This window comes from Amphiura filiformis, chromosome 2 (genome assembly GCF_039555335.1).
Source record: "Amphiura filiformis chromosome 2, Afil_fr2py, whole genome shotgun sequence".
NCBI lineage: Eukaryota > Metazoa > Echinodermata > Ophiuroidea > Amphilepidida > Amphiuridae > Amphiura > Amphiura filiformis.
In genome coordinates, this window is record NC_092629.1 from 91,154,917 (window position 1) to 91,166,100 (window position 11,184).

General features: G+C 34.0%; 1 long non-coding RNA gene across 1 annotated transcript; it reads right to left on the bottom strand.

Moving 5' to 3' along the window:
* Positions 1-3,826: 3,826 nt before the first annotated feature.
* LOC140146820 (uncharacterized) lies at positions 3,827-10,657 on the bottom strand. Its single transcript, XR_011858318.1, has 3 exons — positions 10,272-10,657; positions 7,875-7,966; positions 3,827-6,498 (listed from the first exon to the last, which is right to left on the bottom strand). It is a non-coding gene; the product is annotated as an uncharacterized lncRNA (long non-coding RNA).
* Positions 10,658-11,184: the final 527 nt, after the last annotated feature.

Below are 11,184 nucleotides of genomic sequence, written 5' to 3' on the forward strand. Positions count from 1 at the left end.
AGGTCAAAATTTTCAATTGACCGTCGGCTTTTCCTCCCTGCTACATACACTTTAAGAATATATCATTAGATTTATATAATTTACTTCGAGGACTGTTATATATCAAAATTTGAAAAATATCAAATTTTTATAATTTGTCATAAAATTTGTATTATATTGTGATTTTCAAAAATGAAAATTATTTGATATCAGAAAGACATGCTTCGTATTCAGAATGCAATTCGATAGGTCAGAGGTGCTCTCATGTCCCACAAAAAATACTGTCGAAACGCAATAAACGCTCATTTTAGATCCCTTAACGGACGATTTGGCAATTTTCCCTCTTGTTCATTTTGCTCGACACGCCACTGCTTGGTGCTATATGTATACGTAAGGTTGCCAACAAATGTATCATTGAACAAATGCACAAATTCGAGCTTGATAATAATCATAAATTACGTTCCTCGGTACTGTGTGGATGTTGAGTGTATGTGGGGTGTGTGTTGGGGGTGGGGTGAGTTTGTGTATTGAACAAATGCACAAATTTGAACTTGATAAATAATCATAAATTACGTTCCTCGAAACTGTGTGGATGTGGGGGTGTACTTGAGGATGTGTATTTTTGTGTGCATAAGCATCTGAAGTGGATGTGACCATGTGATGGTATGTGGGGCATAGCTGATTGTGGGTGTAGTAAATGTGCATGGGTGACAGCTTTATTGAACTGCATGGAGAGTGAACAATAATTTTTGTAAATTGTAAATATTGTTATCTGTAGGCCTATTCCCTATCATTTTCACAATATTTTATGTATCTTTTATATTCTTCCTGATTTGTGTTATGCAGAGTTGTAATGTTCAATTATTTAAATACATTATTATGTTATTTTCGGGGCATAACTTAAGTTCTGGAAGAGCAATATTGTAATTGAACATGTCTTACTGTTATAAGGGGATATTCTTAGTTTAAATGAGGGTACGGGGATGTGCGGCAGATTTTGGTGCAGTGCATTTTCAGCCATTTAGGCTTATTGATGGCCATCAATTTCAGAAAAAATTTGATTTAAGAAATGGTGTTTTTTCAACGTTTTTCCAAAAAAGGGTCAATTTATCATTGTTTTGTTTTAGCAAAATTTGCTTAAATATTCCAAAAGTTGGTCTGATTTCGGGTCTTGCTTTTCATCAAATTTTGTTTCAAATCGGGTAGTTTTTGGGAGTCCCAGCTGCACATCCCCACCCAAACCAAAGTTGAGACCTCCACCCGTACAGTATATAATGTGATAATGATATAGTAATACAAATGTGAACAAATTGTCATAACAAGCAGTCTTTACAACAAATTAATTGTTGCGACATCAAATGACGCATTTTAACACTGAAAATAATATTGTGGTTGTCTCATTTGTCCAACTTTTACACCATGCTAAAATATTTGTTAACATAAAGCATCCAATATGTGGGTAGTGAATACCCTACAACTGTTGGTTATCAAAGCAGATCCAAATAAAGAATGGTGTATAGTAGCATAGACATGCAGAGTAAACAGAATCATAGCAATGAAACGAACATAAAACAACAAATGGTGTTTATGTGTCCTAGAAAAGCTAGGATATTTATAACCCATCTCAAACACTTTAGAGCATACATGTATAATGTATTCATGACTTAACAATGAATTAATTGCTTTTCATTATTTCAGTTTTTGTGGGATGCAGTGCTGGTGTATACGTAGCGGAGTCTGATCCGAATGTGGATCAACTCCACTTTACCCAAATCCTTGTATTGAATCCTCGGGGCATTACCCACGACCCCATGAATGGTATGCTCTACATTACAGAGGACCGGACTAGGATCCTGAAATCAAATCAGGATGGTTCAGGGGTGGCAACTGTCCTAGATCTAACAAGAGAATGTGAGTATAATCGATATCCATTATTTTATTGTCATCTTCTTATTGGAGAATATTATTTTATCATTAAACCCTGTATTATTATTATTATTATTATTATTATTATTATTATTATCATTATCATTATCATTATCATTATCATTATCATTATCATTATCATTATTATTATTATTATTATTATTATTGTTTTTATTATAATTATTTGCTATCATTAAAGGAGTATTTGGTGATCATAGCATCCTATTTTTATGACATTTTCAGCAGATATCTGCAAAAAATGCTTACTCCCAAAATTTCAGTTGATTCCGATTTTGCATTTGCGAGTTATGCATGATTGTGTGTATTACAGTGCTCCATAGACAATATATGTTGTAATTTCGTGCTGGTGTACCAGAACGTAATTCAAATTTCACAATATTTTCCCAAACGAATTAATCTGCAAGAATTTTTTGTACATAAACATTATGTATCCAAATGTTTCCAGTGGTATAAAATGTCAACTTTTTTTGAGAAAAGTGAGGGGATGATGCTGTGGATCACGAAATGCCCTTTTAACAATTAAAGCGAGTATGATCGATATCTCATATTGTCGTATCTTCGTGGAGAATATTTACCATGACAGAGAATTGTTATTTTCAAACTTAATTGTTGATAATTTATTATTATTATCTACCTCTCTGTGCATTCATGCCAATGGCAGGAATGCAGTAACTCTTGCCAAGATTAAATTCAGATAAAAACTAGAGCGGTTCTCGGGTTTCGCGGTTTTCGGCATTTGCGGTTTGTGGTTCAGGTTGGTTGGTGGTAATTGGGAACCTTGTGTGATCCTGATTACTGGTTTTTGATGTGCATTTTGGGTTGTATGTCGAGTTTCTGTTCAGAACCTTGTGTGATCCGAGTGTGTGTAATGTGTATTATGGATTGATTTTGAGGTGTAAGAGTTGAATACTAGACTCATAGCATGCGGAGGGCACTTCAAATCATGGTTAAGTGACATGGTTAAGTGAACTGGAATGAGCGTTTCGACAGCATTTTTTGTGGAACATGAGATCACATCAGACCTATTGAATTGCATTCTGAATACGAAGAATGTCTTTCTGATATCGAATAATTTACATTTTATGAAATTTATGATATAATACAAATGTTATGACAAATTATTAAAGTTTGATTTTTACCTTTCTTAATATTGAAGAAATGGATTTTCCCCCCAAAAGACCTAATTTTTGTTGGTGTTTTGGGGGGAAAATCCATATCTTCAATACGAAAGGTCAAAATTTTCAATTGATTGTGGGCTTTTTATTCCACCTACATAAGCTTTAATTATAAATCATCAGATGTAGGGCCTATAAAATTTCAATATCAAAAATATCAATTTTTAAATGATTTGCCATAAAATGTGTATTACATTGCGAATTTCAAAAAATCAAAATTATTTGACATGAGAAGGACATTCTGCGTATTCAGAATGTAATTCGATTGGTCTGATGTACTCTAATGTCCCACAATAAATACTGTTGAAACGTACATACCCCTTCCCTTAAGGAATGTTTTGTATTTCTAAACTATGTGACTTGTGGATGATTTGAAGTGACCTTTTTATTGAAATGTGTCTGGTTTTTATTCATGGCTATTATTTGAAATGAGAGATATATGTATGAGCCCTCAAGTGCATGCTTTTGATATGCATGAACACATGTATGGAATGTATAATTGTTGATAAAATACTGAGTAGTTGTTGATTATAATTTAGAGAATGTTTGTTCTGTTTGCAGGTTGAGTTTTTTTGTGAAGGTTTGTATTATATGTTGAATGTGTGTTTAGAATGTTATGTAATTGTTAATATGAAGTTGACTTATAGATGTTAATATGTGTTACTATTGTTTCTTAAAAGGGATAAATAAGATGAGACAAAATAAAGAATCTGAAGTTGGAAATATTAGTTTAAGCATATAAATTTATTTGTTCTGGAATGACGTTACAAAAGTTAACATAATTGCACAGAGTATTATTTAATTTATGAACAGTGTATTAAAGCTAGAATGCACGATGGCCTTGAGGTATGTTTTTATATGTGTCACATTGACTTGTGAGGTAATTTTTGGATTGTTTGACACCCAATTGGTATGTGTGTAGAGTGTGGCTATAATTTTAGTTGAAAAGTTCTAAATAGGATTGTTTGGTGGTTGTCGACTTGTGGTTGAATGATTGAAGAAAATGGGAATGGGTGGTTGTCGTACATTGTAGCTTTAAGGCCTTTGTTTTGAATATGTATATACTGTCTGTCTAGTTTGAAGTACATAGTATTGATGCGGACGCACACATTGTGCTGACTTTGAAGGCTCTTGTGAAGGCAGACATAGCTGCAGCATAGACGCAGTGCTGTTTACATGCTTTGTATGCGCGCTTTGTCACTTTGTACTTCAGAGTGGACAAACTGTAGTTTCAGAACTATTCTTTTAGAAAGGTTGGAAAAGTTTGGCATAGAATGTTTTAATGTTGGGTTATTTAAAGGACATATCGACCCTGGACCAAAACAAGCATATTTAAGCACTGTAGGCCTACTTTAAATATGCTTTCTAAACAACATTCAATGTGCGACATTTGGAATGACGATAAAGTACATTTAAAGTACAAATAAAGCACAATGGCCAGAAAAGTACATGTAAAGCATACTGAAAAAACGCACATTTAAAGTACTGTACTGTAATTGTACTTTATAACCAAACAAGCATATTTAAAGTACTGTGCTTTAATTATACTTTATACCAAAACAAGTATTTTTAAAGCACTGTGCTTTAAATATGCTTTCTAAACAACATTCCAATGTGCGACATTTGGAACGACAATAAGTACCTTTAAAGTACAAATAAGTCACAATGACCAGAAAAGTACATTTAAAGCACATACTGAAAAAAGCATATTTAGAGTACACTGTGCTTTAATTGTATTTTATACCAAACAAGCATATTTAAAGTACTGTGCTTTAATTATACTTTATACCAAAACAAGTATATTTAGAGCACTGTGCTTTAAATGTGCTTTCTAAACAACATTGCAATGTGCGACATTCGGAACGACAATAAAGTACCTTTAAAGTACAAATAAAGCACAATGACTAGAAAAGTACATTTAAAGCATACTGAAAAAAGCATATTTAAAGTACCTGTACTGTGCTTAACGAGGTTCCATACCATATACCAGTAAGCCTATAATTATAAGCTTACCACATATGGAGCTTATCAAAGTATTGGTAACACAAGTATGTTTACATGCAAGTATACATGACCAGTAACTATCTCCTGTAATCAAGCTTCTATTTGTAAGTCCATTAAGTCCTTCATTTTATATAAATATGAACAGTGTTATACATATCCATTGCAATATGCAACCTTAGCACAAGATGGCCTTTGGTATTTTTCAAATCTAGAAGAATAGTCATGTTACTTGTATATGTATATCACTGTATCACATGACCATGATGACCACATTAAAGTACATTTAAAGTACACTGAAAAGCACATTTTAAGTACTTTTACATTGCTGACAATACCGGGGAAAACCAATCCAGGTAAAGTATACATAAAGTACTGATAAAATATATTTAAAGTACACACTGATGTTCAAAATTTGGTTAAGTCCAAAATAAGCACAATTAAAGTAGACTAATTATCGTCATTCCAAATGTCGCACATTGGAATGTTGTTTAGAAAGCATATTTAAAGTAGGCCTACACCATTGCCAATCACTTTATTGTCAATCAACAACCCCTTAAGGTACATGTAGAACAAAAAAAATCACAGTACTCAAATAAAACCCCAGGACAGGCAATGCATCAATTCATTTCCTTAACTTCTACCCCATCAATGAAACGCTGATCTTCCTTGGGGCCCGATCAAAATCTGTATCAAAATTATATCAAAAATAGATTGTGATTACGGCAATAACATCATACATTATACCCTGCTGCACTTACAGAATTAAATAAATTAAATACGGTATTGCAAACATAAATTATGTATCAGCTCTCTGTAATATACATGACATCTTGGTTTGTTCAAATTAACCATTTAAATAACATCTTTCTGAATATAAGTTTCATGACTGGGGCTGGAGTCTGACCCCTCATATCTGACAAAACTCATTTAAAACCAATGTCAGTGATACAGTGTTCAGTCTACACATCTTAAAATGCATTTGCGACAAACAGCATTGACAATAGGTAGTCCAGAACACTCTTACATATGTATTTATGTCGGAGTTTCTTAATTATTTTATTTACATTTTCATGTTTTTAACTCGACATTGTGGCCCCAATCTTCATGATATACATGTACCCATATTTTCATGATTGTGGGAAAAATAGTCTTAAAGTTTGTCACTCATATTCCTTATTAAAAACGGTATCCCTAATGAAAAGTTCTGAATCTGATGAATCCATTTTCCACAATTAAGACTGTGAGAAAAACAGCCTTTAAATTTATGTTTTTCATGATTTGTCATCAATTGGAGGCATTTGTTTTTGCATGTCTATCTTCGTCACTGTTTTGCTGGGCTGATAAATGTATTCTATCATCATGTTGCAGAGCTTGGGTCCCATTTCAGCAGCAACTGAAAGAAAATTGTACATAAAATTACGAATTAGTTTAACTTAAAAATTTAACAAAATTAATATCTTATTGCCACTTACACATCTGGCCGTTTTCCAAAACAACTGAAAAAATATTTTGTGTCAGCGAGAAATTCATAATCATCAAGGGTCTATGGTTAGCCAGGTATTTCCACATCACTTGTTTAGAGTCCGCCAGAGAAGGATACAAACATACATGTACATTACATGTAGAGTACTGTCTTAACTTAACCCCTCCCCCTTTTTTCCCCTTAATTTTTATATCAAAACTGAGATTTTTGGCATTGGCATAAAGCTCATATTTTACTCGTTAAGATTAGTAAAGTAATACTAAAATTTATCGCCTGAGATAAATTTCGTTTAGTTCATAATCTGCATATCCTGTGAGGCATTGCTTCTCATCAAAACTGCACGAACAAGCAACTCAAAATTTGGAAACAATAATTTTAATGGTACATTTTTTTGTAAAGTCTCAATATGTACATTGTATAAGAATACTAAATATTTTACCATGTCCATTCCTTTAAGGGATCCAACATGAGCGTTTATTGCGTTTCGACAGTATTTTTTGTGGGACATGAGAGCACCTCAGACCTATCGAATTGCATTCTGAATACGAAGCATGTCTTTCTGATATCAAATAATTTTCATTTTTTCAAATCACAATATAATACAAATTTTATGACAAATTATAAAAATTTGATATTTTTCAATTTTTTATATATAACAGTCCTCGAAGTAAATTATATAAATCTAATGATATATTCTGAAAGTGTATGTAGCAGGGAGGAAAAGCCGACGGTCAATTGAAAATTTTGACTTTTCATATTGAAGATATGGATTTTTTTCCCAAAAAGACCTAATTTTTTTTGGTGTTTTTCAATTGATCGCCGGCTTTTCATCCCACCTACATACACTTTAAGTATAAATCATCAGATTTATAAAGTTTACTTCAAGTACTGTTAAATATCAAAAATATAAATTTTAATGATTTGCCATAAAATGTGTATTAAATTGCGAATTTCAAAAAATCAAAATTATTTGATATCAGAATGACATTCTTCATATTCAGAATGCAATTCGATATGTCTGATGCTCTAATGTCCCAAAATAAATACTGTCCAAACGTTCATACCCCAGCCCTTAAGTTTTGACTTTTTAAAAAGCTAAATTGCACTAGCAGTAGTGGTTTTAATATTTAGAAGCAAAAATGTGTTTCACAGAATCACAGTGGACGTAGAACCGTAAGTATTTCAGACTTAAAATTTCACTGGGATTTATGAGAAAAAGAAAAGAATTTTCTTCAGATTCAAAAAGCTCCATTTTGAAATGGATAAAGCGGTTTTAAATACCGTACCTTTGGTAATCCTCCAGACTACAGTAGTGATTTATATGTTGGTGTTTGGTGTTGCCACAGGTATGGAACTTCACGGTTGCATATCACAGAACCTGTATGAAAAAAAATAATTAAAATTAAAATGGTATTTTAAAAACTATCTAGTCTCTTGTGTTGGTGTTGGCCTTTTGGTGTTCGCGGAGAGACAGTCATTTTACTGGGTCAGTCCATCTCAAATCACCAAATGGGTTGGCTGGTCACCCTCTCAGGTTTTATTTAAAATCACTTATATCATAGCCCTATGTGCCCAATGAACACATTTCAAGCGGTAGGTCTATACTCCTTGTCGTTTCCGAGAACCGGCCTATTAAATATTGGGTCAGACACCCCCCTTGTTGCTCATGCGCGTAGAGACCTACCATTTGAAATGTGTTCATTTGGCACATGCCACCCGATTATCCCAAGTTACCAAACCCTAACAGGGCACATAAACATGACCGTCATGTGTGCAACCCAGTTTCATTAAGCATCAGCTTTTGCAAAGTGACGATCAACATAAGCAGCTGTTGCAGATGGAAAATTTATAGCATCGATAACCATGACGTGTGCGAGTGAGCATCAACATGTTGTACATAATTTTTGGGCCACCCGATTATCCTAAGTTACCAAACCCTAACAGGGCACATAAACATGACCGTGATATGTGCAACCCAGTTTCGAGCATGAGCTTTCGCAAAGTGACGATCAACATAAGCAGCTGTTGCAAGGGGTAAATTTTGACGATCGATAACCATGACGTGTGCGAGCAAGCATCGAACATGTTGTACATAATTTTTGGGCCACCCGATTATCCTAAGTTATCAAACCCTAACAGTAACAGGGCACATAACCATGTGACGTGTGCGAGCGAGCATCGAACATGTTGTACATAATTTTTGGGAATTATAGAATCGATAACCATGACGTGTGCGAGCGAGCATCAACAATCACATGTTGTACATAATTTTTGGGCCACCCGATTATCCTACCATGACGTGTGCGAGCGAACATGTTGTACATAATTTCAGCTTTCGCAAAGTGACGATCAACATAAGCAGCTGTTATCATGTACGGTACATCATCTACGTGTCTAAGAAGTCCATATGGCATTAAAATTAGTAAAACCAAAGTATACATTAGAATTGAAGAGGCATATTGACGTTACATGATGGGAACATAGTCGTTATCATCAATGATCATTATTACTAATAACTATTACAATCATTCCCATCATATTTCCACCGCAAGGTTTCCATATACCTGCACCATGCAAGGAACTGCAAGTGCAAATGCAATACAAAAATAATACAAAAAGTTTGTACTTTTATATGACAAAGTTAGCATGACATGACCATAATCATGTAATGTTTGTTCCTGATGTTGTTGGTCTATCGCAATAATTATTATTCTGCGTTTGTAATTGACAAAATTACGAGATTTATCATCATGATCATTCATGCCGGGTGCAGAATTCGTAACATTTAAGGTAAATAAAGCCAACGATGGAGCCGGGTGCAGAATTCGTAAAATTTAAGGTAAATAAAGCCAACGATTTGGATCGTTTATCTTGAATCGATCGGTTCCTTAATTCTCCTTCTAAAAATATTATGATTACCTGCCCATACCAAAACGTATTCTAATGAAGAAATTATTTCTGATCAAAATCGCCTTGATCGCAAGCGCTTGCAAGCAGTCAGTTGCCATGCTAGGCGTAGCGACATTTTGTTTTTCACTACAAAACAAACTTTATTCCTTTTTGATCAGATGAACCGTTAAAAACGGTCTCTCAGATAGCTACCGTCAAGACACAGATAAAACGAGTTGCATACGTGCCGTTAGGATTCTGAACACGTTAGGTGAACACGTTAGGCAAGCCGTTAGGACTATAAAATGAAGTCAAGCCCGCACAAAGCTAGACAAACATTGACATTGACCAAAATGAACCCGAAAACATTGCTAAATGACCGAAATATTGATTAAAATGAATCCGAAAACATTGCTAAATAGACCATGTCATGCCGAGCAGAGAAAGGTACGAACATTTAAATTAACCGAAAATGTTTTCGCGAAATTGCATTGCAGTTCCTTCAAAGTTCTTCAACTAAAATGTATACCAAAATCATTAAATATTAGTAAAATTTATCAAGAAGTATATTTAAGTTTGGAAAAATACGGTATAGCTATCATAATGAATTTTTGCCTATTATAAAACAGGCCACAACTGATGAACGTAAACCACAACTGATCACAAAACACATCAAGCGAAAAAGTCCCAATAGCTACCGTCAATAAATTTCCATAGTCCATAATTAATATACTTATCAATAAATCATAATTATACTTATCAATAAATCATAACAAAATTGAAGAATATCATACTTTGTCCACCTTGCGTTTAGATGATTGGAGAATGAAGATGATCAGAAGAACTATAATTTAAAGATGATTTCTTGGAGATGATATCGTGGAGATGATTTTTTTCGCATCCGTCAACTTGGAGAATTCGATCAGCTGTGACAAAGAGGGACGCTTCTTTATTACCCGACGCCACTTGAAAACACTTGAAATATAGGTGTGGGCAAAACAAGAACCCAAAAAAACCCCATCGCCAAATGATATTGAAGATGCTGCAATGTTACGTAACGGTTCAAGTTCATCGATTCGCTATCGATTCCCTATCAATTCGCTCAACTCTATATATGACTCATGATTAGTCATCTCCTAAATGGAGGCTGATGGGAAGATATGTCAATTTAACATGCATGATGGGAAGTTTTGTCAATATAAACGGGTTTATTATTTGAAATGCTATACACAAACGAAGTAAAATTGCAAACGAAGTAAAATTGCAGAACCTAATGCATGTTATTATATCATATTTATGTAAAGTAAAAGCGGTAAAGTTTAACCTTGACACACGCAAGTTCTCCTAAAAATGAATTTATTTCGGTAAGAAAATAATGATCATAGACGGAATGACAATATCATAGACAGAATGAACAATAGTCATAGGCGCAGTTCAACCACCGTGCTTGTTTGTCAAATCCACATGGTGTGTAGTACACGCGAATAGTAACCTCGTTCATTGAATTTCACGTTAAATTATCGCACCCAATCATGCCGCACTCATGCACCAACGCTCAAAAGTAGGTGTATTTGGACAGGAAAATGCCAGATTTGGGCTAATTGTGCGCAATTGTGTGCAGTGCCGAATTTTTTTTTTTTCGGCGTTTTTTCTCATTAAATTAGGGTCCCGTTCAAAAAAAAAATCAAACTGGTGTCTAGATGTAAG